This window comes from Tenrec ecaudatus, chromosome 12 (assembly GCF_050624435.1).
Source record: "Tenrec ecaudatus isolate mTenEca1 chromosome 12, mTenEca1.hap1, whole genome shotgun sequence".
NCBI lineage: Eukaryota > Metazoa > Chordata > Mammalia > Afrosoricida > Tenrecidae > Tenrec > Tenrec ecaudatus.
The window spans coordinates 69375257-69394411 of NC_134541.1; the positions used below are offsets into that span (position 1 = coordinate 69375257).

Genomic DNA, 19155 nt, shown 5'->3' on the forward strand with positions numbered 1-19155 from the left:
ATCAAATCCTCTGTAAGGTTTTCCCCAACTCGCTGAGGCTGAGGTAACCACCAAAGCACTTGAACAATTACCTTTAGCTCACTCAATGATAATAGAGAGTCCCTGGGAAGCGAAAGGGTTAAGTGCTCAGCTACCAACCAAAAGGCTGATGGTTTGAATCCACCCGGAGATGTCTTGGAAGAAAGTTTGGGTAATTTCCTTCAGAAAAAGCAGACTTTAAAAACTTCACGGAGTATAATTCTACTCTTACACACATAGAGTAAGTTCAACTCAATGGCAATGGGCTTGGTTTTGGCATAGTAACATATATCTTGCCACTAGACTGTGAACTGCTCTAAGGCAGGGATCCAGCCAAATTAGACACTGCCTCTCCAATGTCCAGGCAAAGAATTAATGCTCAATATTCATGTAATAGATCTTGGAACAGATGAACAAACTAACACAAAGAAGTGATGGCAGACCATTTGTCAAGTAGAAAACCGCGCTGCCATAACCACCAGTGCTGGGTGTCTGCTGCGCCAGGAGTCAGCTAGTGGAAGCGGCCCAACCTTAAGCATTCACAGCTTAGACGGAAAGACCACAGGTCACGGGCAATCACTGCATTAAAGGTCAGTCAGTGCTAAACACCAAATGGATGGGCCTAAGAAAGAGACAGAGTGAGGGAAGCTTCTCTAAGTAGTTGGGACAAATTTCATTTGGATCTTAGAGAATGGCCAAGGAATTCTAGTAGAGAGAAGAGGCTGGGCATTCCAGGCAGGAGCCTTTCCATAGGACTTACATTGAAGTCAGCCAGATGAAGATCTCTTCTACTTTTAAAAGTTTCCATCCTCCCTTAGATGGATAATATTTGCTATCTTTAAGGAGGCTCCCAGGCTTCTATATAGAATCATAAACATACAGATTAACATGTTCCCATTTAAAGACGAGGAGTCAGAGGTGTCTGGCTGCTTTCTGATGGAAAAGTCTAGGGGATCCCTTATCACCCCTCTGTAAAAGTTGCCTTCCTAGGAGAAGCCAGGGGAAAGCAGACGGATTTTGGGGGCAGGTGTGTCAGCCAGAACATTCCTGGCACCACATCTGAGAGCTTATGGGAAGAGTCCTGCTCGTAATGCCTTGGAGCAGATGATTCCTGAGGACAGCATCAAAATAGCCCTGGCTTCTGGACAGACCGCGATTTAGCCAGTTCTACTTTTAGCACCATTGGCAAGGCTGAGGGCCAAGTAGGAGGAGAAGAAGCGGATGAGCTCATGGTCAACCACAAGAGCCATGGTAGCTGGTAGCTGCTCACTGATCATTATTAGGAGGAACCCCTTTGGCGTTGAAAAGAAATAGTACAGGCAACAGCCATCTGGAAACAGATAATTCCTTCTTGAAAATGAATGTAGAAGAAAGATACACACAGCATGGTCCTTTTCCAACAAAATGTGGAGAAAACAGAGACGGAGGTGGAGCCCTTCAGCCCTGAGGGGAGGAGAACTGAACAATGAGTGAGTACGATGACAGCAGAGAAGGTCGAGGGTGGAATCCGCAAGAGGAGATGAAGAGCAGCAGTACAGGGGGCCAAACGGCAACCCTGGAGCCCCTCCCACAGGAAGGATCCATTTGTGGATCAGTAGGCTGAGGGAGGTAGGCCAATCCCAATTTCTGGCTCCCCAAACTTTGGTGAATGGAGAAAAACCTGCGATTTAATCTAGCCCATCGAAAGGAAGGTCGTACCCTGCCTTCCACATTCCCAGGGCAGTGTGAGTGTGCTCGGCAGGTGGGGTAGACTTCATGGGACCCATATACAACAAAGGAAGCAAAGTCAAGGGCAGCTGAAACCAAACCAAGTTTCCTTTGGTGCCCTGAGGCTCGGAGAGGAGCTCTGTAGGAGCAGGATTAGAAGCAAGAAGGTAAACGTTGCAAATGATCACTCAGCCTCACTTCCTGCACAGTTCCCAGCAAAGCTACAACGGGAAGCTGTAGTTTGGGGCTAAAGCAGATGCACCGCAGGGGGAAAGGCTCATCCTTCCCTGTTCCCTTCTTGCTTTTCCTTCTTCTTGCGGTCTGTTTCTTCCTTCCCCTCCCCTCCCTTTTGTTCCCTCCCCATCTCTCCTCTTTCCTCTGCCTTTCCTTCCCCTCCCCTCCCTTTCGCTCCCTCCCCACCTCTCCTCTTTCCTCTGCCTTTCCTTCCCCTCCCCTCCCGCCCTCTTTCTTTCTGGATTTGGGCTTGATAACAGAGACACAGAAGGGCAAAACCATCCCGGGCAAGCACCGAGATTTCGCAAGGGAGCCTTGCAAGAGCGCTGCAGCCGGTCCTGGTTTTAGACTTTGGTGCTTGTCTTGGTTTTGTCCCTAAACCACAAGCAGAGGGACAAAGGACAACAGGGACGAAGCAAAAGAGAATGGTACAAAGAAGTGACCAACTCATATGACACTCTTTTTTTTTTTTTTGCAGGTGACTGTTCCAAATTTATTCATGTAAAGCTTCAACTTATATATTGTTTTTCTTGGCTTAAAGCTTATGGTCTGAGATCATACATTAGGAAATTCTCTGGCCACAAAACCATAAGTTACATCAATCACATCATGATTCTTGGTTAAAAATTAGTACATCTTGAAACAAACTCAGACAAGGGTGATAGACATAAACCTTCTAACAATAACTGAGCACACTTCATCCAACTAGGGCGCATTGTTCTAACTATGAAATCAATAAAGCATTAATGCATTTCATTATCAATCACAAAAATTACTTGACAGGCTTTGGCTGTTCTTTCTTAGCCTGTTCCTCTAGGGCTTTCATTTCTTGTTCTTACTTTTCCACTAAGTTCCCATAAATTAAACTCCCCAAAGTCTTTCTGCACCAAGGCATGAGTTGCCTCACAATAGGTAGCTTTGCTTCAGTGGACTTCAAACATCACGGAGGCCCTCCTCTTGCTAACCGTTCCATAAAACTTAAAACTGCTGAAAGGAACTTGTACACCTTCTTTGTTAACCATTCTTTTTTTTAATTAATAAATCTTTTTATTGGGGCTCATACAACTCTTATCACAATCCATACATACATCAATTGAGCAAAACACCCTTATACATTCGTTGCACTCGTCATTCTCATAATTCACCTTCCACTTGGGTTCCTGGAATCAGCTCGGTTTCCCTTTTTTTCCCCTTTCCCTCCCTCCCCGCTGCCCCCCTCCCCCTGGTTCCTTAATAGTTTATAAATAATTATTTTATCTTTTTTTCTTTTTTTTTTCAAATCTGTTATTCACATATGACACTCTTAAGGAAGGAAACACAATGGAACTATCTGAAAAAGAATGCAGAAGAACGACTGTCAGGTACTTTCAAAAGATGGAGACAAAGATGGAGAGAGCTGCAGAAAAAAAGAGAAAAGCATATAAAATAACTCAGGAAAACACTAACAACAATCTGATAAAATAAATGAAAAATTAGAAACCAAATACAAAAACTGCAAATAGAACTCCAGAAGATTAAAACAAACAGAACAGAATTAGACAACACTTTAATGAGAAATGAAGCAATAGAAGGTCGAAATAGCTTACAGATACATCTATCAAGAGTAATTTTCAAGAAGAACAATATATATATGTATGTATACATATAAAAAACAATCAGAAGAAAGTCTAAAATTATGTGGGCCACTATCATTCGGAACACCTTATTTAACAGGAAAGCACAACAACTACCCAAAGAAACCATTCAATAACACCTGAAGAAAGATTCTCTAACTCAGACAAGAGGAGAAAAGAAGTCTTCAAGACGCTGAAAGAACCTCAATCAGGATAGATCTCCCACCCCCTCAAATCACCATGACATGTTATAATCAGAATATTGAGGACAAGTAATGAATTCTGAGAGTAATTCAGGGGGAAAAAGTTACATACAAGGGGAATCAATAAGAATAAGCTCAGATTTTCTAACAGAAACCATGCAGACAAGAATGCAATTGGAGTACATATATAAAACTCTAATAGGCAAAAAATGGTAACCAAGAATCTTACATCCCTCAAATGTGAGGGAGAAATCAGGGTATTTCCAAACATGGAGAAATTAACATGAATTTGGAAAAAGAAGATGAGCTTTAAAAAAAATTCTAAGGAGAATGTTTTGGAAAGAGACTCAACGACAACAGCAGACATGATCCTGAGATCAACCTACAAGATATATATGAGAAATCAACCCTCTTTACACAGTATTCAAAATAAAACAGACTTAAAATTTATCTAGGCGTCATGAGGGTGAAGTGGGAGGGAGGGAAAAAAGAGGAGCTGATACCAAGGGCTCAATAGAATGTATATGTCTAAAAAAGAATAATGACAACATATGTACAAATATGGTTGATACAATTGATTGATGGATTATTATAAGAATTGTAAGAGCCCCCCAATAAAATAATCTTTTAATAATAATATAAAAATTCTACATTAAGAGTGAAAATAAACAAAATGACTTACAAGACCAAAAACAGGGAGTGAGAGATATCAATCCACAATGAAGACAAATCTAAAGAAAATGGAGGGGGAAATATAGATCCAAAACATTTTAATGAAAAGGAAGTTAGGTAGTTTGCAAAAAAAATAGACTTGGGAAGAAAATAATAAGAAATTTTAAGAAAATAAGAAATAATGAAGTAACCTCAAAGAAAATGGAAACACCTCATCAAAATAAGAAAGGAGAAAACCACAACACTTATATAATTGTAAAATAACAACAAAGAAAACAAGAACAAGATAATCCATAAATAAAAGGAACTCAGCACAGAAATCTGTGGAAAATTAAGGAACCACTAACACCACAAAACACACAAACGCCCACAGCAAAATGACAGCAACAAATCCACACGTGTCCATGATGACACTGAATGCTCCTAGATTAACTGCATCTGTCAAGAGACAGAGAGCAGTAGCAGACTGGATAAGAAGGCAGAACCTTACAGTATGCTGCTTACAAAAAACACATCTTAGACACATAGACCAAAATAGACTGAAACTCAAGGGATGGGAAAAGAAATCAATCCAATCACAATCATATAAAAAGCAAGAGTGGCGATATTAATAATCTCTGATCAAATGGAGTGTAAGACAAAAATCCATCCTGAAAAACAAAGGACACTGCATAACGATTAAAGCTATCATAGAACAAAAAGATTGAATAAATATACATGTACCCAATGAAAGACTCTCAACTCCATCAATCAAAGCATTACAGAGTGGAAAGAGCGATATACTACAAGTGTAGTAGGAGATATCAACATCCTACTCTCGAGGATAACAGAGAATCATGAAAAACTCAATAAAGACACAGAAGAATGCAAAGCACAATGAATTAACTTGATTTCTTGGACATGTACGCAACACTTCTCCCACAAACAGCACAATATACATCCTTTTTCTATAGAATAGACCAGGTACTAGAGCACAAAGCAAGTCTTAATAAATTGTAAAACACGGAGATATTGCAATGGTCCATTTCTCAGACCAAAATGCCATAAAATTAGAAATCAACTATAGGAAAGTGAAGGTGGAAAAAATCAAATACATGTAAACAGAATAACATCCTGCCTTACAACTACTGGGTAATTAAAAAAATAAGGAATGAGATTTAAAAATTCCTTGAAATACATGAGAATGAAAATACAGCTTAATTAAACCTTTGGGGCACAACAAAAGCAGTACACAGAAGGCATTTTATAGCAATAAACATTCATATCAAAAAATAAAAGACAGAAATAAAATTAGCAACTTAACCTAATGTCTTCAACAATCAGAACAAGAGCTACAAAATAAACCTCAGCTACCAGAAGAAAAGATATAATAAAGACTAGAGCAGCAATAAATTAATCAGAAGGTAGAAAAATCAACAAAAAAATTGATTCTTAGAAAGAACAAAATTGACAAAAGATTGATCACTTTAACAAAGGAAATAAAGGTGAAGATGCAAGAATAAGAAATGAAAGGGGAGATATCACAATAGAACCGGCTGAAATTTAAAAAGATAATAATACAATACCATGAAAAGCTGTACTCCAACAAATTTGAAAACTTAGGGAACTTTCTAGAAACACAGCACCTACCCAAATTAACACAGACTGATGTAGAAAAACTCAACAGACTCATAACAAAAGCAGAAACTGATCACATCATTAAAAATTCTCCAACAAGGACATGGGAGAGGGGGAGGAGTGGGGAGGAAGTGGGTGTTAACAAACCCAGGGACAAGGGAACAGCAAGTGATCCAAAATCTATGGTGAGGAGGGTATAGGAGGCCTGGTAGGGCTTGATCAAGGGCAATATAACCAAGAAGAAAATGAAGGCTGAACATGATAGTGGGACAAGAGGAAAGTAAAAGGAAATAGAGGAAAGAACTAGGAGCCAAAGGGCATTTATAGAGGTCTAAATACAGGTATGTACATATGTAAATATATTTATATAGGATGATGGGGAAATAGAGCTATGTGCATATACTTATAGGTTTAGTATTAATGTAGCAGATGGACATTGGGCCTCTATTCAAGTACTCCCTCAGTGCAAGAACATTTTGTTCTATTAAACTGGCATTCCAAGATGCTCACCTTCCCGACATGATCACTGAAGACAAAGCAGGTACATAAGCAAATGTGGTGAAGAAAGCTTATGGTGCCCGGCTATCAAAAGATATAGCATCTGGGGTCTTAAAGGCTAGAAGATAAGCAAGTGGCCATCTAGGTGAGAAGCAATAAAGTCCACATGGAAGAAGCACACCAGCCTGTGTGATCAAGAGGTGTCGAAGGGATCAGGTATCAGGCATCAAAGAGCAAAAAATCATATCATTATGAATAAGGGAGGGTGCGGAATGGAGAACCAAAGCCCATCTGTAGGCAATTGAACATCTCTTACAGAAGGATACCGGGAGGAGACGAGCTAGTCAGGGTGCAGGGTAGTAATGATAAAACATAGTTCTTTACTGCTTACCCCCCCCCCCCCCCCGCACTATCATGATCCCAATTCTACCTTACAAATCTGGCTAGACCAGAGATGTACACTAGTACAGATAGGAACTGGAAACACAGGGAATCCAGGAGAGATAAGCCCCTTAGGACCAATGATGAGAGTAGCAATACCAGGAGAGTAATGGGAAGGTGGGATAGAAAGGGGGAACTGATCACAGGATCTACATATAACCCCTTCCCTGGGGGATACACAACAAAAAAGTGTGAAAGGAGATGCCAGACAGTGTAAGACATGACAAAATAATAATTTATAAATTATCAAAGGTTTGTGAGAGAGGGGGGCTGGGAGGGAGGGAAAAATAAGTAGCTGATACCAAGGGCTCAAGTATAAAGAAGATGTTTTGAAAATGATGATGGCAACAAATGTACAAATATGCTTGGCCCAATGGATTGTGATAAGAGTTGTATCAGCGTCCAATAAAATTACTTTAAAAATCCCCAAACAGAAAGTCCAGGACCAGATGTCTTCACAGGGAATTGTAAAAACATCCAGAGAAAAACTGGTACCAATTCTACATAAACCATTCCAGCATCTAGGAAAGGATGGCAAACTCCTGAACTCATTTTATGTAGTGAGTGTAATCCTGATACCAAAAGTAGACAAAGATATTACCAGAATAGAAAATTAAAGGCCAATATCCTTTATATGTGTAAAAGTTCTCAACAAAATCTTAGAATTAAATTAGAATAGAATTAAACAAAATATTTTCTAAAAAATACATTATGATTTATGCCCAATATGAAAAGTTGGTTCATTATGAGAAAAAAATCAATGTAATCCATCATATAAATTTTTAAAAACATAAGAATTACATGATCGTATCAATAATGTAGAAAAGAAATTTGATGAAATCCAATACCCATTCCTGATTTTAAAAAAAAGAAAGAAAGAAACACTTAGTAAAATAGGAATAGAAGGAAAAGTTCTCCACATAATTAAGGCCAAATCTGCAAAACCAATGATCAACATCTCACTCAATGGGAGAATGTAAAAGCATTTCTCATGTGACAGAGACCTAGATTCATTCCCTCACTTCCTTAATAGTGTGTTGGAAGTCCTAGCTAGAGCTAGCAGACAGCAAAAAGAAAGTAAAGGCATCCAAATTGGCAAAGAAGAAGTAAATCTCTCCTTGCAGATGATGTGGTTCTGTACGCAGAAAAACTCAAAGGCTTGACAATAAACTTATTGGAAATAATTGAAAGATTCAACAGCCTAGTAGGGTTTAAGATCAATATAAAAATAATCAATTGTATTCCAGTTTATTAAGGAAGTGAGCTCTGTAAAGGAAATCAAGAAAACAATACCATTTACAATAGCTATGCAAAAGATAAAATACTTAGGAATAACTTAACCAGAGAAACAAAAGACTTTTTTAAAGCATTTTTTCTTTCTTTTCACTATTTTTTAACTGTGACTAATTTAAAAAAAAATAGTTTTATTAGGGGTTCACACAACTCTTATCACAATCCATACAGATATCAATTGTGTAAAGCACATTTGTACATTCATTGCCTTCATCATTCTCAAAACATTGGCTCTCCACTTATGCCCCTGGCATCAGCTCCTCATTTTTCCCCTCCCTTCCCCCTTCCCTCTCCCCTCTCTCTCATGAACCCTTGATAATTTATAAATTATTATTTTGTCATCTCTTGCCCTGTCTGACGTCTCCCTTCACCCACTTTTCTGTTGCCCGTCCCCCAGGGAGGAGGTCACAAGTAGATCCTTTTACAAAGAAAACTACAAAACATTATTAAAAGAAACAAAAAAAGATCTACGTAAATGGGAGATTAGCCTATATTCATGGATAGGAAGGCCTAACATTATGAAAATGTCAATACAACCCAAAGCAAGTTATAAATATGACACAATACTGATCCAGACGCCAGTATTGTTCTTTAAAGAAATAGACAAACTAATCACCAACTTTAAATGGAGACTCCAGATAGGGCAAGATATGACAAAACAACGATGTATAAATTACCAAGGGCATATGAGGGAGGGGGGAATGGGGAGGGAGGGGGGGGAAAAGAGGACCTGATGCAAGGGGCTTAAGTGGAGAGCAAATGCCTTGAGAATGATTGGGGCAGGGAATGTATGGATGTGCTTTATACAATTGATGTATGTATATGTATGGATTGTGGTAAGAGTTGTATGAGTCCCTAATAAAATGTAAAAGAAGAAAAGAGAAAAAAAATGAGTAGGGCAAAGACTGTACAGATGTGCTTTATACAAATTGATGTATGTATATGCATGAACTGTGAAAAGAATTGTATGAGCCCCAATAAATTGTTAAAATTAAAAAAAAAAGGACAGGAAAGAGACCTGGCACAAACAAAGCAGTACTTCAGAAGAATAAAGTATGGGGTCTCTCATTATCTGACCTCAAAATTCCCTGCACAGTCACAGTAGACAAAACTGCCTGGTCCTGGTTCCAGGAGAGTTACTAGTCCAATGATACAGAATAGAGAACCCAGAAATAAATTTACCCAACTACAGACAACTGATCTTTGATAAAGGGCTGAAATACATTAACAGGGAAGAGATAATATCTTCAACAAATGGGGCTGACAAAGTTGGATTTGCATTTTTAGAAGAATGAAACAGGACCCACATGTCACTCCAAACACAAAAATGAACTCAAGATAAATTAAAGATTTAAATCTCAGCTCTGACTGCCATCAAGTTGATGCTTACTCATAGTGACAAGGAGGATGGTAGAGCTTCTCCTATGGTATACATGTGCGACTGTAACTCTTTATGGGGGTAGACAGTTTCATCTTTCTCCTGTGAGCCACTGGGGGTTTCAAACTATTGACCTGTTAGCAGCCTCATGGGTAACCACTCTGCCACAAGGGCAACTACAATGAACAAGAAGAAGCAAATCCTTTAATTTTTTAATCAATTTCTTTTTAAAAATCATTTTATTGGGGGCTTGTACAACTCTTATCACCATCCATCCATCCATCCATCCATCCATCCATCCATCCATCCATCCATCCATCCATCCATCCATTGTGTCAAACACATTTGTATATTTGTTGCCCTCATCATTCTCAAAACATTTGCTTTTGACTTGAGCCCCGGTATCAGCTCCCTTCCCCACCCTCCCTGATAATTTATAAATCATTCTTTTTCCATGTCTTACACTGAACGATGTCTCCCTTCACCCACTTTTCTGTTGTCCATCCCCCAGGGAGGAGGTTATATATAGATCCTTATAATTGGTTCCCCCTTTCTACCCCACCTTCCCTCCACCCTCCCGGTATTCCCACTCTCAGCACTGGTCCTGAAGGGATCACCTATCCTGGATTCCCTGTGTTTCCAGTTCCTGTCTGTACCAGTGTACATCCTCTGGTCTAGCCAGATTTGTAAAGTAGAAATGGAATCATGATAGTGGAGGGGAGGAAGCATTTAGGAACTAGAGGAAAGTTGTATGTTTCATGGTTGCTACATCGCACCCTGACTGGCTCGTCTCCTCCCTGATACCCTTCTGTAAGAGGCGTCTCCTCCCCGAGACCCTTCTGTAAGGGGATGTCCAGTTGCCTACAGATGGGCTTTGGGTTCGCACTCTGCACTGGCCCTCATTCTCAATGATATGATTTTTTGCTCTTTGATACCTGGTACTTGCTCCCTTCGACACCTCGTGATCACACAGGCTGGGGTGCTGAAGAAGCAATTCCCTTTTCCTACTGTAATTGCCCTTTTTCAGACTGTCCATTGTTTTTATGTTTGTATCCTCTTACCACTCTCTTCTCTAACATTTGTCACCCATAGAAGAGGACAAAGAATTAAAATATACCTATCATCTAATTGAAGACATAAAATACGGCTGTCTCCTATCTTAGGGCTTTGAACCGGTTCAAACTGGTTCAGTCATGGCAGACAGTAAAACTGGAACAGATACAGGTTTGTAAAATGTGAGTCGAACACAACAATAGTTACAATGGGAAAACTTGTGAGTCAAAACCCTGTAGTGATAGATTCAGAAAAGGCGCAGTGAGCCCTTTCAGGAGCCTGGTGAAGAGGCTGGCGTACTAACATGGCTGTGGAGAATGATACACATTTGAAATGATGGTTGGTTGCCACTTTGGAGCTGGGCACCGTTTCTGATTCTGTCCTTAAGGAGGTTAGTACGCTACGCAACACACGTGCTGTCCTTGCTTCTTTCGAGGGAGAGTGCATTTCTAGCTGGGAATTGTTTTCTCCCACCCGGGTTATCGCCCCATCACACCCACAGTGTGCGATGCAGGCCCATTACAGGACTGCACTCTGGCCAGGACCGAACGGGGAGGACCCAGTCTGAGCCTTTCTTCGTTCCCTCCAAAGATAACTTGATTTTTACAGTAATTACATTCTTGCTTTTCTTCACTCGTGGACTCTATGTGTCATATTTGTAACATTATAGCTTAGTTTTGCCTGGTTTTAGGTCTTTGTAGAAATGAAACCATAGAGTATGTGCTATTTCATGCCGCAGCTGAAAGGTCTGGCCATCTGTTTCTGAAAAATCAGTCACTGAAAACTAGAGGGCACAGTACTGCTCTGCGCACGTGGGCTTGCCAGTCGTCTGGAGTAGGCTTGGTAGGCACTGTTCTTTTGTTTTTAAGATTGTGGCTCCCTCCGCAGTTGCTTTGTGTAATCCAGTTACTCATTTTTCACCTCGTGGTTTTCCAGCGTAAAATTCCACTGCTGTCCTATTCTTCTCCATGCTGCGCTCTCAAAACAATTCTTCCTTCTGTGGGTTTCTACTTCAATTGCTCTTTTTCTCCCCTGCTCCTTACCTTAACCCCGTGAGCTCTGAGACCCTACCTTGCCCCCAGATTCCGTACTTGAAGGATAACCTGATTAGCATCTGTCATCCCATTAGGCAGGTTGCGAACTCTTTGAGAAAGGCGGCCATGTTTTCCTTCTCACCAGTCAAAGGAAATGGCTGGTATATAGCAAGTGTTCAGCATGGACTTATTTAGTAAACGAAGCCAGGGATCTTTTCAACACTTCCTATGTATGTGTCTTTGGGAGCCTTGGTGGTGTAGTGGTTATGTGTTGGGTTTTGATCCACATGGTTGGCAGTTTGAAACCACCAGCACCTCCTTAGGCGAAAGACTGGTCTTTCTACTCCCATAAACAATTGTAGTCTCTGAAACCCACAGGGAGTTGTGGGCGTGGAAGTGACTGGGGGGAGGGCAGAGATCATGTCAGTGATTCTCCTACTATTGCCCTGCTTATGATTGTTATTTCTGCAGCTGTCTTTTTCCTTTAAAAACAGTTATATTAGCACTTTATCCATCTGTCATACAATTCAGTAATACAATCATATCAAGGAGAGCTATACAATTATTACCACATTCAATTCTAGAAGTTTCTTCTTCCTTATACTCATTGTTAGTTATATATATTTTTCTCTAGTTTGGGCAAAAATATACACAATAAAACCTTCTCCAATTCCACAACTTGTACATGTGTAATTCAATGCCATACTGTTCGTGTTGCACAACCATTGTTGAGATCCTTTTCCAAGTATTCCATCACCATTAACATAAACTCCATGCCCCATAAGCAACAACTCTTCCCTTTCACCCACAGTACCCATACGTCAAGTGGTCTGGGTAAGATGCATCTGTAGAAAAAAGGGGAAAGGGGGAGAGAGAGAGCCGACTGGGAAGTCTTAGAGAAGCACTATCAGCAGGCAGCACGGACATGGACTCTAGAGTCAGACTACCAATGTGTAGCCTGATCCTGGCTCTTAGTAGCTTGAGCAAATCACTTGGCTATAGATTGAATTATATCCTTTTCCCCAAATAAGGGTTGGAATCCTAACCCTATATTTGTGGATAGAGTCCCATTTGGGAATAGTTTTCTCTGTTATGCAAATTGGTCCATGTCAGGATAGTTATGTGACGTGACTAGGTTTAGTACAACTTCTGAGTTATCAAAAGAACAGGTTACACACACACACACACACACACACACAGAAAATGGGGAAGATGGACCTGTGTCTATATGATGACTATGGCGGATGGATGTACCAGCTCATAGCTTTCAGGACTGCTGGCTGCAAAAAGCTGAAATGGACCAAAAAGGACCTCCTCCTGGATTTAAACTTTGAATTTGGACTTCTAGCTTTGTGAACCGTGAGGAAATGAATTTCTGCCCTTTCAGTCGCTCACTGGTGGTATTTCTGTTAGAGCAGCACTAGAAATCAAAGAACCCAGTTTCCTCTTCTGCGAAAGTGGGACATAATCCAAACCTACCTCCAGGTTGCTGGGATAAGGACCAAATGATGGCTTCTCGGCGTCTTAGCTAAGATCGAGTGTAGGGTTAAATGAGTTACTATTGAAAAGGTACTCAAAACCCTGCCCGGCACATTTTCTGGGTGTTTTAAAAATAAACACTACCAAAATAAATCAGCTGCTTGATATACATGACTCTTTCTCCATAAAAGGCTCTCACCAGCACTGCCCCACCACCTACCCTGCCCCCTGGAACATAGAAATATGATCCTTTATCAAGTGGGGTTTGCTTTTTGGACACCTTGGGACTACTCCAGCCCCCACATCTATTAACAACAGTTACTGTCACTTAAGGGATGCCTATAATTTGGGGCTAACCACCTAATAGAATTAACTACCTATGAGTGTGTGGTTATGTGTTGGGTTGCTAATCGTGAAGTCAGCAGTTTGAAACCACCAGCCACTCCGAGGAAGAAAGTTGAGGCTTTCGATACCCAGGAAGAGTTGCTAAGTGTTGCCATGTGTCTTCATGGAATTATCATGGCATCTATGAGCTTGGCATCACTAGTCTCATCTTACACATACGAAATTAGGCTTAGAGTAGTTCCAGAATAAAACAAAAACAAACAAAAAGCTCTGCCCAAGTTCTATGCGTAGTAAGCAGCAGAACGGGGATTTGCATCTCAGTATCTTTAACCAGCTCCCTCTCCCACTGCCCGGACTCTGCCTGGGAGGTTCTGAGCTTTTAAGACATTAGCCATCACCTTCCCATTGCCAACCAGCCAGTTGCCTGCAGGTGATCCCAATTCCTGGTGCCCCTATGTGGGCCAGAGTTGAACCTTGCTCTACAGAATTTTCGATGGCTGATTTTTTGGAGTGGACTTGAACTTCCAATCTTTTGATTTGGCAGCCAAGTTTGTTACCCATTTACAGCGTTCAAGGACACCTTCGCTGGTATTATTATCTCTACTTTCTGAAGAAAGATTTACTAGTATACAAGCACATTGACCTGCTCAGGGTCATAGAGCAAGTGGGAATGAAGCTAGGATAAGACTCCATCCTGGACGCCTCCTCAGCCCTTCTTCCTTATACGGAACTAGATTGCCCTAAAAGAACAGCTGATGGGTTTCCTTTATGCGGCACTGCAGTTGTCTACAGGAGAAACATCTCAGTCCCCTTAACCATTCCTCACAGGACACTTGTCCCGTTGGACTCTTTTGAGCAAACATTCCCCTTCCTGGCTGCCTTACTCCGGATAGGGCTTGTCAGAGGAGGTTTTGAAATCTGATGCTCAGTCCTGGACCCTCCTCCGACCGGATCTGCCCCATTCTCTGCTCCTTCCAGCCTCTGGAGTCCAAGAGTACTTGAGCTTGCACGATAGTACTTGATTACATCATGTGTTGTTGCTCTCTCATGGTTTATGTATGTAACTTATTCCTGCCATGAAATCCCCAGTCCCCTTTCCCCTGAGTGCTGGAATCATGTCTCACACCTGAAATTTAGTTATTAGTGAACAGGGAAGTTATTTAGAACAGAGATGATATTTTCCCAGAGAAAACAAGTGTTTTTGTTTGTGTTTTGTTCTGTTTGGCTAACCCCAAAGGCCAATTTAGCTGAAGGTCTGATTTAGGAGTCGGGAGGGCATGCTCAGGACACAAGAAAGAAACCAGAGCACCTTCCTGGGGAAGAACTTTCTTGGGCAGAGCTCTCAGATTGGTGAGCGAGGACCCCACACCGGCTTCTCTTTTTGTGCCCCTTTGACTCTTTCTATGAAGCTGTGGGCCTTTATGCTGTCGATCCTGCAGCAGACATTTATGGATGGCAATGGCTTGATCTACAGTTGATTTAACAACAGCTCACAAGAACAGGCACAGAGAAAGCAGAGGAGCACTCCAAGAAGACTTGGAGAATGACTGAAGGTAGTGATAAGGCACAGAGACAAATGGCTGGACGGGAGCTCCGCTTGACAGCCCCTGGGCAGCAACCCTTCCATTGTAGACGGTATGCAGCAGTAGCACTGCTTTCCCAAGTGAAGCCCAGTGTGTGAGGCACTGGGCTGTGGGTGGGATTAGCTGCAAATCACACAGAAGGTTCAAAAACAGGTTCAAAAACATGCAGCGTACACAAACGTTCACAACAAAATTGCTCACAAATAGGCAAAAAGAATTACCAAATGCCTATCAGCTGATGAATGGATAAGCAAAAGGTAGTCTACATCAATCTGATGGAATATTATGCAGCCATAAAGAGAAATGACATCCTGATCCATGCTTCAACATATATAAACCTTGAAGGGATGCTAAAATAAATAAGTCAGGTACAAAAGCACAAATATTCTATGATTCATTGGTCTGAAATGCACAGAAAATAGATTAGTGGTATTCAGGGGCTGGGAGAATGGGAAGTGATTGTTAATGGATTTCTATTTAGGAAGTGGAATATATTCTAGAATTAGATCCCGGTGAAGGTTGCACAACTTTGTAAATATACAAAAAAACAAAACAAACAAAAACCAACCCACTTTAACAATGTGAGTCTTATTTTATGTTAATTTTATTCATGATATTTTAATAAAATCATCATGCAGGAAAAGGGCCCCTAGTTTTGCCTTCTGTGAATACAGCAGAGGTCACATTAGGGTCCTGGAGCAAGACCCTCATTCAGCTTCACATGACCGGACACCTAGAAAATGGGGGTTTGGAATGTCAGTGAGCAGTCAAGTGGGCCCTGGCTGGTGTCATGTCAGACTGTGGTCAGGATGCATGGAGAGAGGGAGAGGGAAGGAAGAAACTGCAAAGTAGCATCACTGTGAGGCCCCCAACCAGGGCCGAGTGTATGACAATCCTCCAGTCTCCTGGCACGGGCTTCTGTGCCACAGCTCCAAGTCAGGGCTCCCTGTGTTTCACCTGACCTTTGTCTGGGAGTCAACAGTTCTACGTGATTTATGGTGTCAATGTGAGGGCAGTACCGCCTAATGGGTAAGAGGTTAGGGCCTGAAGCCACACATATCTGGTTTACATCCTGTGCAACCTCTTAGAAATGTGCTGTCTTCTTTGAGCTTCAACTATCTCATTGTTAAGGCGAATAATCGTACCGACTTCATCAGGTGGCCATGTGGGAGGCTGCGTAAACGGCGCTGAGCCAGAATCTAACCCATTACAGTAGGTTCTGAAAAAGTGGCTCATTGGCAGATGACAGAGCGTCCTGGGGCTGGGCTTCCCATCCAGGAGACTAGAGCATATTCCGCAAAGCTGCCTTTGTGCCTGGGTGGCAGCAGCATGCAGGACTATCATATTTCTCAGAAATTTCAAGGAAGAATGGAAATGAGCAGGTAAGGGAGGTGTTTCAGAATTGCTCAGCAGGTCAGGGTTGTGCTGGTATCTTGGGGGGCGGGGGGAAGAACCCCCTTCTTCTCCATATTAGGCCTCTCCACTGTCCATGGTGAAGATCCTTTGCCATGGTCGTCACCCAAGCTGAGTTTGCTGTGAGATAATCACTTTCAGTGGGAGTTTAGCCTCTGTCAGCCAAAACGCAATAGCGGGAAAATGTCACCGGCTTCTTCAGAGACTTGGAAGCAAGCAGCAGATGGATGAAACTATCCCAATCTTCTTACTTCAGCCCTACAGCAAAAAGGGCTCTGGGATTTAACCTCTATCTCAGGAGTATTTTCGTAATGAAAGACATTTCTGGAGCCGCTAAGGCCACAGAGGAGTGGAAATGACAAGAAGCCTCAGACACAGAGCAAAAGGAATACAAGAACATTAACTTCTTCTCAAGGGAAAGTAGATAATAGAAACATTAATATTTACTCCAGAAATTCTCTTCACCATCCTTTTAACCGTGTTGGAAGATCACATGACACTCTTTTTCCTTCTGCAAACCATAAGAAGCGCTGTCCACACGCTTGCGATGAACAAGCTGTTTTTTTTGGTTGAAAATTCAGTGTTATTTGCCTGCCACGAATCGTCAGAGTTTGTGCCCAAGCTGTTTGATGCCAGCTGCCGGTGTTATTACCATAACTACGTCATCTCATGAAGTGTTCCATGAACCAATGAGAGACAACTACAAAATACGTCAGTTACTGTTTCTAAGAAAACAAAGTGGTAGTTTGGAAAGCACCCGGAGTTGCCTAAAATGCTGTAAAGTTATGATCAGGGGATACAAATGCAAAAGATTGAAAAATGTACTAAAAGCCCAGAAGGATTCTACCATCCGCTTGCTTCCCAAGTGTCAAAGTTCTTAATTCTGTTTCAAATAAAGATGGGATTTTGGATGTTATAGATATTTTACATATAATATTTATTATTATTTACCTATATTTTAAAGTAAACACCAAACTTACTGCCATCAAGTTCATTCTCACAGAAACCTTACAGGATGGGACAGAACTGCTCCTGTGGATTTCTGAGATTGTAACTCTTTATGGGAGTAGAGAGCCTTGTCTTTTTCCCAAGGAACAGCTGGTGGTTTCAAACTGCTGACCTTGTGGTTAGCAGCCAGACATATAATCACTACCCCACCTGGGTCAATATAATATCTGACAATGTTCCACTGCTGTCCAGAAGGTTCTCAATGGCTAATTCCTCCGAAGTGGACGGCCTCTTCCTTATGCCTAGTTTCTTCTTTGTCTGGAAACTCAGCTGAAACCGGTTCAGCTGGGGATGCTTCCATTTCAAATGCAGGGTTTGCAATTGATTGACTAATTCATTCTCATAATCCATTTGACATCTTTGTGAAAAACAGACTTCCCATTACTCCTGGTTCTTCTCCAGTGTTCTCAGGCCAAGATCTATACACCAAAGACAACTGATCCCATTGTGACTGAGTTGACTCTGGCCAACCCCATGGATGTATTAGTGACCGGGTATAACTGCACTCCCTAGGCTTTCTCAGTGACCATGACCTTCAGCAGGCCGTTCTTCTGAAGCATCTGGTTGGGTTTGTACCACTACCCTTTCAGTTAGTAGCCACGTGCTTTACCTTTTGCCCCATCCAGGGGCTCCCGTTGGCATTTGTTTTGTACCCATGGGTACTCGGAGAATATTGGTGGGCCTGGCCATAATCTTGCAGAGCCCATGTGTGGGTACAGAATCTACCTCCCAATCTTCTCTACACACACACACACACACACACACACACACACACACACACACACACACACACCAGCCTAGACATAGTCATTGACCTTCCTTTATTGTTACTTTGCCGAAAACATACAAGAGGTTTATAGTTTCAAAGTCATTCCTGACATCCAAGTAAGGCCATCTGGTGCAATTGGCCCTGCACACAGACACATCACTACACTTGCATGCTAGGCACACAGTGGACACTTGACGAGTGACATATGAAGGTGAGGTCACTGATTTACAAATGTAGAAAGGCCTCTTGTTCTATGTCACAGAGTACGAGAGCTAGAGTTTCACTTGGACCTGCCCCTGCCCCGCGTCCAGGCTCTCAGCTGGCACTCTCTGACACCACACCTCCGTTGGGTGACATGCACACATCCTGCTCCCCCAACCAAAAGGGGGCAGGGAGGACTCAGAAAACAACAGAGCAGAGTCCTGGCAGAGAACCAACCTGTTCTTCACAGGAGAAAGGGGGTGTAGGAGTATCTGCCTCCCTGCAGGAGAAGGGGTCTGCACCAGTGACCGTAAGCCCAGCTCTCATGGGATGCCACCCTGTTCATGAGACCATGTGGTGCCCTTTCCCTGTACTGAACTCTTCAAAATACGGTTGTTCTCACCGCCTCACTTTTGAGGCAGCAGCAGCACCAACAAAGCAAGTGCTCGAGCAGCTATTCTGGCTGTCGTCCTCCTTAGGCTTCCCTTCTGACTTGGCCTCTAGAAGATGATATGGCTCCTTCTAAGACTCTATCTCTGAGGTCACCCTCTCTCGGTTTGGGGATGACCGCAGAGTCTGGTACCCAAGGGGCTATC

General features: G+C 41.9%; 1 protein-coding gene across 2 annotated transcripts in view; it reads right to left on the minus strand.

Moving 5' to 3' along the window:
- The window catches only part of PKNOX2 (PBX/knotted 1 homeobox 2), a 428541-nt gene that overhangs the window by 8702 nt on the left and 400684 nt on the right, over positions 1-19155 (minus strand). The gene's annotated exons all lie outside the window — the stretch shown is intronic.